Genomic DNA, 12,520 nt, shown 5'->3' on the forward strand with positions numbered 1-12,520 from the left:
CTATTTAGCGCTAAATAATTTTCCATATTCAGCAGTTATTTCAGGAAAAATGTTAAATAGTTTTCCTTTATTTTGGTGAAAAAGCTAGAGGATTTGTCAAAAACTATTTAATGATTATTTATAAATAATCGCTAAATAATAGCATATATTTAGGTGTTATCTAGTTGTTATTTATACATAACCACTACATAGTTCTCTGTTTTTTTTTTTCAATGGAGGGCTTGCAGTTTGAGTAGCCCCCTGCAAAACAACATACATAGACATCCAGAAACATACTAGCAACATAATTATCCAGTTTCAACAAAAATTCAAATGTAATTGAATCCATTATTTAAGCCTAGCTATAACTTTTACAATCTATTTAAAAGTACTTCAAACTTTTTAAAAAATGCCTAAACACTAAAGCAATTACAAGGAAAATTTTTCCACAAGTGTAACCTATTGCAACTTTAAAAGGCTAAAGTTATGAAAAACTTAATTTTGGCCAAAGAATGCTTATTTTGAAAAACTGTAAAGAACCTATACACTAAAACAAAATTGATGAGGATATAGTAAAATGTATTGTTGTGATCATATATTTTGCACCCATTGCTTGAGTAAACTCTTGGCAAATTCTTCAAAGATTTTATCAATTTGAGTTGAACTATATTCCTCTACATATAAATCTTGAAAGTCCTGCTAACATAACAAAAATCAAATTTAAATAAATTAAGTGATATGTATAATATAACATAAATTATTAATTAATTAAAGTTAAGAAAGTACAGATAGAAGACATACTTGGTTAGGCAAATTTTCATTAATTGGCACATGGTCAATAATGTCTTTCATGTACCTCATGATGCTATAAATGCAATCAACAACCTTGTCACATTACCTTCAACACTTTTCATCATCAAACCAAAAAAAAAAAGTTATAATATAATAAAATTAATTTGATGAAATAAATATTGAGGGTAAATATATACCTTAATTATCCTTCAATCAAATGTGACTTCATATGTATTAGAGTTTCCAATTAAAAGCAGCTCTTTATGGCTTCTGAACAAGTGGACAGCTCTACACACATGACAATATGAAACTTTATATAAAAATCACATGAAAATAATAATTTACACATATGCAAAAAAATATTTAACTCAATTATTGAACATTAACATGATATGTTTTTGGTTGTCTAGATGGCTTCCAATAGGATTAAGATACCACATCATGCCTCTATATGGATTGAGCATGAGTAGCATCCAATAAACCTTGTCACAATGAGCGTGTGCACACAAAAACATACACACATATATTAGTACGTATTAAAAACACTTAATAAAAAAATTTAAATATGATTAATACTAAAAATAATTCACTCATTACAAAATGGTGCCAAAAAAATTTGATTCTCCCTGGTCGCATGCTGGGCTAGGTAATCAATAATATCATTTATTTTCTCTTTTTCGCTGTAATGTCTACCTTGACATTACCAAAATACCACACCACAACATTGTCATGACAACCAAGATAAGTAAATTCTTTCTATAAGGTTATCACAACACAAAGGTTTAAAAAATTAGTTTAAATAATGGGATCCCAAGAACACCTTTTTTGAAAAGATGTTTAAGCTCAAATTATAGTTTAAAATCAATTAAATAAAGTAGCAGAAGCATAAAAGCCAAATAACATCACAAATAAATATTAAAAAGTCCCATTAGCCAAACCAGAAAGGAGCTTAGCTCTGCACTAGCAGATTTCACAATAATAATAAGACTAGGACCTAACTATGGTATACGTGAAGCGCTAAATTAATATTTCATAATACAAAATACACTTACATAAAAAATAACTAACGCATGCTTCCATGTTTTCAAAAAAAATCAATGGTGTCCCTCAATAATCAGCATGGAGTGTAGGGTTAATTTTAATATTTGAGACTGAGTAGTGTCCCAATTTACAGTTGAAGGAAATAATGGAAAGCAAATCAATGAGACAATTATGAATTTACTAAATAATTAATTAAAAATAATATAAACCATGAATACACAAATATGAATAAAAATTATTAAAATCTCAAATTTCCTTTTTTTACACATACTTAAATATCTTGGGATATATATATCACTTAATATAAAATCCATATATAGTAAAAATAATAGTTTTCTTTCTGCAATCAAATTTTAAAAAAATAGTTTTGAAATTCCTTCTTTTGCGGGACTTAATCAAAATAATTAATAAATATGGATACACAATTCAAGAGGGTAAGTCACCGACAAGCATGGCTTAAAGACTTGAAACAATCAATCACGACCAGAAGCCACGAAACAAGTGTAGGTGCTAAGCCCATGAAACAAGCGTAAGTACGATGCTCACGAATATCCAACCCTTTGTTTGACGTGCGTTAACCTGCGCATGGGGTTAGCTCCTCCTACAAGCACCCTACTAGCTAAGTGTACCATAATGCGCCAAGGGCTAACAAAATTGTTGTTAGCATCCAACGTTCTAAAATTAGTCACCCTAATTAAATCAAGCATGCATAGAGTTGAAACATTCATTTAAAACCATGTTTTCAAAATATAATATTCAACTATCAAATTTTCTTTCTAAAATTCTTTTCCATGAATCACCGTGTTAACCACTCTCATATAAATTATAAAATTTAAACAACATAAATGCTTAGAATAAATAATAGATTAATAATGTACTGGATCTAAATATTCCTTAACAATAGCATAATTCTTAATGAAAATAAAACAGATTCTGTAATAATTGTATAAATCATAAAAATAAAATTAACAAGAATATTTATACAACTTATGAAGGAATAATATAAAAATTTAAATAAAAATTTTTTATAAACATTTTGCAAGAAATTATTTGAGATACCACCCACTCACTTGAGAGTTCTCAATTTTTTTTTATAACTCGATTCTCTCAAGTTCCCACTTATACTCCAATGCCCAGATAATCTAGATCATAAATCCACAATCCTTATGTCATTATAATTTCTCTTTAGGTGATACATGACTCTAATAAGTAGTTCAACCTTACGACTCATATAAGTAAAGACATATACTTCTTTAAGTAATATTTACAATTCCTTTAAGTCCTGATATGAAAATTAAATAGTTTTACTTTCACCAAATTTAATGTTCAAATACCTTAAAAACACGATACTAAATAAATTATAAGTAGCTACATATTTTTCAAGAAGATAACAATTTAATTTTCCTAACAATATTAAAGATAATATTATAATCAATTATATTGCAAGTACTCTTGAGTCCATTATATTATTTGACAAATTTCAATCCATCCTTATACAACTTATAACCCATCCTCAATCATTAACCATGATAGGCCACAATAATTCTTTTTATCCTTTCTTTAAACTTAATAAAGTACTATCATAATAATTCTATTTAATCATTTCTCCTATGTTGGTAGCTTAAGATTTCAATTGATAGCTCAAGCTAATATTTACACATATACCTCTAAGATATACAAAATGAAAATTTAACAACATTCCTTCACTGAATCTTTCGTTCAAGCATTTTTACAAACATGTAAAGAGCATTGACCATTAACCCAACAATGAACTAGCCTCCAAACATCTCAAACATAAAATTTTACAATCAAATTTTATCTTGGCATCCATCAATTATATATAGCATCAATTACACAGCCACCCAATTCAACGTTTTTCTCCCAAAAATCACGACAGAACAGGCATGAGAGGAACAGAGAACTTTGGCCAGCGAAAGGAAAAGGAACAAAACTTACATATATACACACGCACTTCTAGCAGCTGAAGGAAAGATGAAAGCTGAAAGCACACACGCACCTCCACCTTCGGCCACAAAACAGAGAAGAGGCAAAGAACAGCGAACACGAGAGAGAAAATACAACAACCCAACACTTCAGCTACAAAATAGTGACAACAAAGAGAAGAAATCGAAGGGGAAGAGAGGAAATCAATGAAAAGAACAAGAGGAGTAGCTGACGGTGAGGACCTGACGAAACTTGACGGAAAAGTGAAGAGAAAAAGGCAAAAATGGGATAGCCGAATGCTCTGTTTCTGCGCACAAGAGAGATAAAAATCTAGAGAAAAGAAAAACTATAAGAAAGGATACAATTTTTTTTTATAATTTAAAATAAAATTAAATTAAAATTTTACTTAATAGAATTCAAACTTTAAACTTTTAAAAAATTTATTAATATAAGTTTTACTTAAATTATTACTTTCCACTTGCTAAAAATAAAATATCAATTGGGATTTTTTTTTATTTAAAATTTAAATCTTCACATCAACTCTTGTGTGTGTGGACAAAAAAAAAAAAAAAACTCGAGTGTGTTTCTTTCCCTTCACACAGCAAGCCCTATATATATAGTGCATGTGAGTAACTAAGTTAAACTAAGAAACTATATCACAGTAAATCAAATTCATTAAATATAAGAGATTGAATATGATAAGATAAAGGAAAAATAACAATAAAATCTCTCTAAATTATATAAATAATAATCTAGTTTTTTAAAATGCCATAATTTCACTAAAATCTCTAGAGATCTCTATGTCAATAAATTTTAAATTGAAAAGACTATTTTATTCTTGTTAACAAATTGTAATTTATTGTTCAATTCTTGTGATTTTTTAAATGAAAGTTGTTATTCTTTAAACAAAATTTGTAATTAGGACTTGTTATTTTGAGAACTTATTTTTCAATAACAAAAAATACACTTGATAAGTTGTAATTTTTTATTCAACTTTGATGATTTACAAAATAAAAGTTATTATTTTTTAAGCAAAAGTTATGATTGGAGCTTGTTTTTCAATAATAAAAATTACATTTGATAAGTTATGATTTTTTATTCAACTATTGTGATTCATAGACCAAAAGTTGTTATTCCTTAACTAAAGATTATAATTGGGGTTTGTTATTTTCAATAAAGATAAAGTAGTCATTTCCCTTTAAAATTTATTGATATTGAAGTCTTTAAGGATTTAAGTGAAATTATGGCATTTCCGGATTATTATTTAGATAATTCGGGAGGATTTTATTGTCCTTTTCCCGAAGATAAATCTCATTAAACATAATATCTTAATTAGTAAGATATATTAGATTCAATCAAGATTAAGTATTTATTCAATTCTTGATTTGATTAAAAATAATTTAATTAGATATATTAATTTATTATAGTATTCGGATCCCAATCAAGGGCGGATATTAATCCAATAGTTTATGCTGAACGAATTTTTTTTTATTACAGATTAAATTGTTTTTATTCAGTTTATTTTTATGTCACTCGCTTCAAGATGATATGGGAAAGGAAATATGTTGAGATGATTACGGGTGCTGAATAACTGAATTTCTAGCCAACCCAAAGCTTAACAGTACACCGAAACATAACAATGTTCAAGTGTAACTCCTAGTAGCTATGTAGCATTTCACCTATACCACTTAACAGAACAACCATTTTGGCCAGCTTGCAATTGATTCTAGAGTGTTATTGTGCTGCCGAAACATCTAGTTTGTCTAAAGCTTTTAAGCTTTGCACTTCATTTGATTTTGAAACTTGAGTTAGATTTGGGAAACAGGCTAATCATAATTAGACATGAACACTTGATCTTTGTCAAGGTTTGATCACCGTCATCTTCAAATATGCAACATACATACATTTTATTTATAGTTTGTACACTTATTTCCACACCCATTGCGAGAATCTCGGCAAGGATTTTTTCCTTGCAAGTACCATGTTGAATATATGTCATGAATAAGTTATCATGATAGATGAAGAAATGTTATTGCATTTCTCAACGAACTCATTGACAAATTTAAATTTGTCGTTTTTCCTATTGAGGGACACTCTTTCCAAAGAACTGACTTCTTGTACAAAGTCAAGGATTAATATGTTAATGAGAAAATTAAAAAAAAAAAGAAGAAGAGGAAGAGCGGAGGCTAAGATGACAGAAGCACCATGTGTAGAACTTATAAGAGTTAACCTAGTTAAAAAAAAAAAATTGATTAGGGTATCTATAAAGTCCCCTATTAGCCTGAACTTTACCAATCCATACACACATTAAAATATAATATCAAAGATATAGTCCTTAATTTGTTTTTAAAATGCAGGATCCCGATTTTGGGCTTAAGTGTTCAATTCTGATCCTTTATCCCATTAAACCACTTTAAGCTTTGAACAAGTCTAAAAGAACTATATACACTTAATTGACACGTCATATCACATAGAACACATAATGGTTACAATTTGACCTCTCAATGCCACATTATACACTTGTGGACTTATATGAAGCACAAACATATAACCACATACACTTGTTTCACTTTCAACCATCCGACTTACATGTATAGGGCTAAACCTTACCATATAGTCAGGAGTTATAATTCACTTGCTTTACACACAAATGAGGCTAAACCTCGCCATTTAGTCAAGTTACTCATATATATATATATATATATATACATTTTCATATCACAATTCACATACATTTCAATGGAACAAGCTATACAACATAATATAAGCTTGCTTGAATATTATCTAGACTTATCCACATATTCACTACTGTGATACACTTAGCAAGATGCGTTACCAAATATACAAGCAAGTTCTCAATAACATAATCACATATTCATATTCACATATGCTTATACATCCTAGTTGGCAACTCAATCATTTATCAACACTATTATACATTCATTACACTTGGGTAGTCATACCACTACCGAAAAGAAGCTAATCCTTTTTTGCTTCCTTTCCCAACCTTCTTGTGCTCTCTTTCAACTGTATACAAAGGTAATAAAGTGAGACATATGTCCCAGTAGCTTGGATAAATTCTAAATATCGATTAGTAAATAAAATCATAAACAAGAGATAAAGTAGCATGAATTTCAATAAAGAGCAGTATACATAGATATATACACAATGACTTGCTCATTCATCTACTATACTCATGTACTCTTGGTTCCCCCTAATAGAGCAAGCTCAACGCTCAAACCGAAACTTCCAGCCTTACATGAAACAGGGCCAACCAAACCTCTATCTCAGACCAAGTATCATAAGTATAGGTGGTCTCTTGAGTCCCCACTAATGGAGCATACTCAATGCTTGGACTATAAGGACTTCTTAACCTTACATAGAATAGGGCCATAACCTCTATTGTAGTCTAGAGTACATTTGTAGATATTCTCCTAGGTCCTTCCAGGCAAAGCAAGCTCTACACTCAAGACTTTCAGGACTTCCTAACCTTACACAGAGTAGGGCCACGACCCCCTACCCTAGTCTAGGGTATACTTGCCGATGCAAATGCTCATGGTCCCTTGCATACATAGCAGGCATCACTCACCTATACCCACATACACAATTCTTTTACAATATTACTACTTTATCAGTTCATAAAACAAAATGCATATGATTATATAAAATGCTTGTAAATAATTTCACAAACCAATAGATAAAAAGGTTACTCTAGTTATATTTTATCCTTATTACCAAGGGTTACCATTTACATTGAACTTCTTAAGTCAGTTCAACTCCTATGAGCAATCCTCAAATGCTCAATCTACATAATGAACACTCCTTGCTCAATTTTCAACACTCAACACAGGCACCAAATGACTTAAGACATTTTGAGCCAAATTCCTCAACACATAAAATAATTCAACTTAGGCCTTTTGAGTTCATATAATCCATCTTCCATATAGTCATTTGCCCTTAGGCCACTCAAATGACCCAAGACATTCTTCTTTCTCATTTGTTTATCAAATTTCCCCCACTTTCAACCTAATAACTTAGGTGACTTTAAGCTCATATCCTTAAGGTTCAACCGTTAAACTCTAAACTAGTTGCAAAACCTTAGTTTTGCTCCTGAAACCCCTTTTTAACCCTTTTCCTTAGATTTTAACTCCTTAAAACTTCTTGATTCAATTTCTACCAATTAAATTTAAAGAAATTAGAGTAGAAATGTAGCACAAGCTATACAAAACTTACTCGACAAGTCATTAGTTGAAGCAAACTTCCAAACCTTAGAAAATTGAAGCCCTAGCAGAGAAACCTTCTTTCAATCCAAAAATCACTGGCTAAGCATGTTAGCTTTAAGCAAAATCTATGCCATGCACCGTGGTGCATGCAACACATGTCACACTAAAATAATTCTTATTGCTGCTCACACGTTTTACTCTAGCTTTCCATTCAACCGTTCAATCCTATTAACACACCAACCATATAACACAAAATATTAATCCATTATCCAAAATCATAATCAATCCACTAATTACTAATTTACCCTTAATTAACAACTAATTTTCGTGGATTGAAATTCATGATGTTACAACATCTGGTATAAAGGTAAAACACTTGACCAATGGTGAATAGAAACCACTTTTTAACACTATACTTTTACAAAATAATCCTACAAGAGCGCTTATTTTTGGGCTATGGGCGCTCCCATAACTAGCTCTGCCGTATATACGAGAGCGCTTTATAAAGCACTCCTGTAAGGGTGGCCAATAGGAGCACTTTTTATAAAAGCACTCCCCAATGGATCAACCTACAAGAGTGCTTTTTATAAAAGCACTCCCATATATACAAACCTATGGGCATACGAGAGGGCTTTTTATTTGAGGGCTCCTAGACATATGGGAGCCCTCAAACAAAAAGCACTCTTGCATAGCAGTTTACAAAAGTGCTCTATTTTTAAGTGCTCCTATATGTTGTTTTTATTTTTTTATTATTTAAATTTTTTAAAACTTTCTCCAGTATCTTTACAAATAACTTATTCCAATATCAAAAAAAATCCAAAAAAAATATTATTAAATATAAAACATTGTATATACAATAAAAGAACTTGAAAATAAAATAACTACCTTAATTTCCTAACTAACCTAATCTCTAACTAGTCTAACAAATAAAATTATTAGTATTTTTTAACATTAAAAGCTAGCTACCTATTACAAACAACCAATTATATATTTTGCTCACTTCTCAATTACATTTTCTATTTGTTCCATGTTAAAATGCAAGGATCTTGCTCCCGCAAAATACTAAAATATGAAAATGAAAGCAACATATAAGTAATTAACATTATATTAATTTAATTTTAAAACACTTGGCTTACATTCTCAAGAATAATTAACTCTTGTTGTGTGATTACTTTTCTCATAAACTTCATCACATAGTATCCACACTCCTAAACCTTATATCTATCTTGGTACCTATAAAACAATAAAAGATGTTGTCATTATCTAAATATAATATAAACAAATTTTAACTTAATTACTAAAACTTTAGGGAAGAAATTTTATATATATATATATATATATAATTTTGATTTTGTCATGCCCCAAAAAAATTAAGCATGACCAGCACGGGATATATGCATAAACACACATCCTTTAAGTCTCAATCAAGAAAATTCTAATTTAATATCTTAATTCATTTGAAATAGGATTAAAAATCATAATAACATTTTCCATACAAATAAAAGATTCCTAACTTTTTGTAGAGATTTCGGCAAAACTTCCTCTATAAATAGGACCACCTGAATCTCTACAACAACCATTTATAGATGAATTAATAATACAGAGCTTTTCTCCTTGACAACGGATAGCCAATATAAATTTACAAATCAGAATCACATCTATAGTTAATGTGAAGTACCTATGTCAATCTCAAAATGAAGCACATAATTGAATATATACAGCAAAAGAAAAGGCGTTCTCAAAATAAATATCCACCTAGCTCAGTGGCAACCCTTTCAATGATCGCTAGGAGGTTCAACGTTAGTTAATGAATCTGAGATCAAAACATTTTTCAATGAATAGCATCCCCAAAAATAGAATTTAAAAGAGTAAAAATAATAAACTCAAATAATTATGTAAAATAATTGAAAAGATGATAATTCAATATAATAAACTTAATAAACCTGTAAGTCTTAACCACAACTATAAAATCAGGGTGAACTGGAATTGCTTTATTCTATCATGCTTGAAGAACCAAATTATTCGCAGGTAAATCAAATTAATATACTTGCTAACTGAAATCATTGAAATTTCAAATACACTAATTAATTAAAACTTTAGAATTTTGAGGACTTAACAAAACAAATAACAAACGTGGACATACAATCCACGAGAATGAAATAACCAAATGCGGCTTATGCCATGAAAACAAATGTGGACACACAGTCCATGAGGGTAAGTAACCGAACGCAATTGAAGCCACGAAATAAATGTAGACACACAGTCCAAGAAAATAATACTAACCAAATGCAGTCGAAGTTGCGAAAGCAAACGCAAGAACAAACCCACATAACAAATGTGAGTGCAATGCTCACGAAAGTTGAACTAGTTAGTATAACCATGGCATGTCAAGGGCTAACAGAACTGTCATTAGCAGTAGTGTTATGCTGAAAGTCCTCTAAAATCACTTTTCAAACATGCGAGGAGAATAGTCATTTTGAAAAATAATTTGCATTTTCAATATCAAATTTACATGAATCATTTCAAACTTCAATTTAAAACTCATCAAAATAAAATTTCATAAATAACGTCTATTCTTGCATTTATTTGGTAACCAAAATTTTCAAAGTTAGTCAACATAATTCATCAGTCTAAAAATATAAAGGAAAATACATGTACATATCATATTTTAATTAGTCCTTGCCAAAACTATATATATATATATATATATTTTCACAAGATAAAATAATTTAATTAACAAATGCCCAATACTTAACATAATTAATAATAATAATAATAATAATAATTAAAAATTATCTACATAAAATGTAATATTTTAATAAAAGAGATTTTATTAGTTGGTTAATTGGGATGCTATTCACTTACCTAATAGATTTCTAAATAAACAACTTATTCCCAACTGGTCCTCTTGCCACAATACTTGGTCACTAAATCCTAATCACCAAGTAACACCATTTATTATTTTCTTTGATAGATTTTCACTATCCGAGATCTTCAAAATGAAATAACTCATAGAAATAGTACAAATTTTAACTTCAAGCCCTACCCAAACATTGCATCAAACATTTACATGAATAGCAATTTGGTACTTAAACTACCAATGAAAATATCCTTTCCAAAAATCTCTATTTCCATTTTTCAACTTTCCTTATAAAGAATAATTACCTTCCATAATAATTTAATTATCACATTTATTTCCTACCATATACTAAAATTATTCCAGTCAAACATTTTATCAAACATGTAGGCATCAAACTTCAAACAAATACCGAGGTTCTTCCTCCACAATTCCCTTTCCAAAATTTTTTTCAAAATCAATATTTAAACTAATCAAGCTTTTCAAAGTCTACCCTCTAGCAAATAAAAATTAGTTTTAACTTCAAAGGGAGGGGGAAAAAATCCTTATTCATCTCCATTGACCCAAGACAACTCTATTGAAGTTACTTTATGAAAATGTTTTCTTAAACCTTAAATTTCAGTTTGCTCAAATTCTCCTATATACAAAATCACAAACAGCAACAGAGCAAGGAAAGAAAAAAAAGAAAAAAAAATCACAGCCATGGCTACCCAAAAACACACTTGCAGAGATGGCAAGAAGGAGAACACGAAAATCCTCACCTCGCATCAGCGATGTCAGAAGAAAGAAGAAGATTTGAAACTCTCTTAAATCAGATCGACAACATCAATGTAAGGGAAGAAGATAGTGGTGATGTGAAGCAGCAAATGATGGAGCTGTGTGTTCAACACCTACAACAGTGAACGACAGCAACACAACGCAGGGGAAGCGGAGGTTCTGGCGCACACTCATGGCTGATTGAACGAAGGAGGAGAAAGGAAAGAAGGAAGATGCATTCAGTGGTGCTGGTTAGAGCTCAAGCATCGATCAGTGGTGAAGAGAGGAATGAAAAGCTTTAATTGGGGTCCATACAAAGGAAGAACACCTTCAGATAATTACAGAGCTCTCTGGAAATTTCTTCTCTCTTCTCACGCTATATCCATTGGCCAGAAGGAGAAAAGTCTAATGGGAAATAGACTAAACCAAATATCACGTTTAAACAAATGAAAGAAGAGGGGTGTTTTGGTAATATATTAATTATTGCAAAAGGAAAGAAAAGAAACACACGTGCATATATAATGTCCTTTTACTGTGATAGAAATTACAATGGCACTAGACTTAAAAGTTAATAACCAAAATAAATTTCATTAGTCCTCATGTTCTCTTTTTGTGAAAAAAAATAAACTAAATATTTAGCATGATAAGGAATTTAATTATTACACTCTTATCTTATATTTTCATATTATTAAGATAATTATTTTATTTAAATTTTTAGGTCATTACAGGTTTGTGGGCAAAAATCTAGCAGAATTTTCTTTATAACATGAATGTTTCAAAAAATTTTAAAAATTCTACATTAATCCAAAATAGCATATACATGGTGGTGGTTTTTTCTAATGAACAGGGGTCTTTTAATAATTACATCACAAAATTTAATTTCAATTGAATATCTTGGACTTATAGTGAGATTTTAGAATTCCTTTCA

The 12,520-nt window shown here is 30.0% G+C and overlaps 1 long non-coding RNA gene across 1 annotated transcript; it reads right to left on the reverse strand.

The window, feature by feature from the left end:
* Positions 1–343: 343 nt before the first annotated feature.
* On the reverse strand, positions 344–4,060 carry LOC129304943 (uncharacterized). The gene is made up of 4 exons (XR_008591814.1): positions 3,769–4,060; positions 969–1,059; positions 781–885; positions 344–675 (listed from the first exon to the last, which is right to left on the reverse strand). It is a non-coding gene; the product is annotated as an uncharacterized LOC129304943 (long non-coding RNA).
* Positions 4,061–12,520: the final 8,460 nt, after the last annotated feature.

The sequence above is a fragment of the Prosopis cineraria genome, unplaced genomic scaffold (assembly GCF_029017545.1).
Source record: "Prosopis cineraria cultivar Desert tree isolate PC_DT_omini unplaced genomic scaffold, ASM2901754v1 PC1, whole genome shotgun sequence".
Lineage (NCBI taxonomy): Eukaryota > Viridiplantae > Streptophyta > Magnoliopsida > Fabales > Fabaceae > Prosopis > Prosopis cineraria.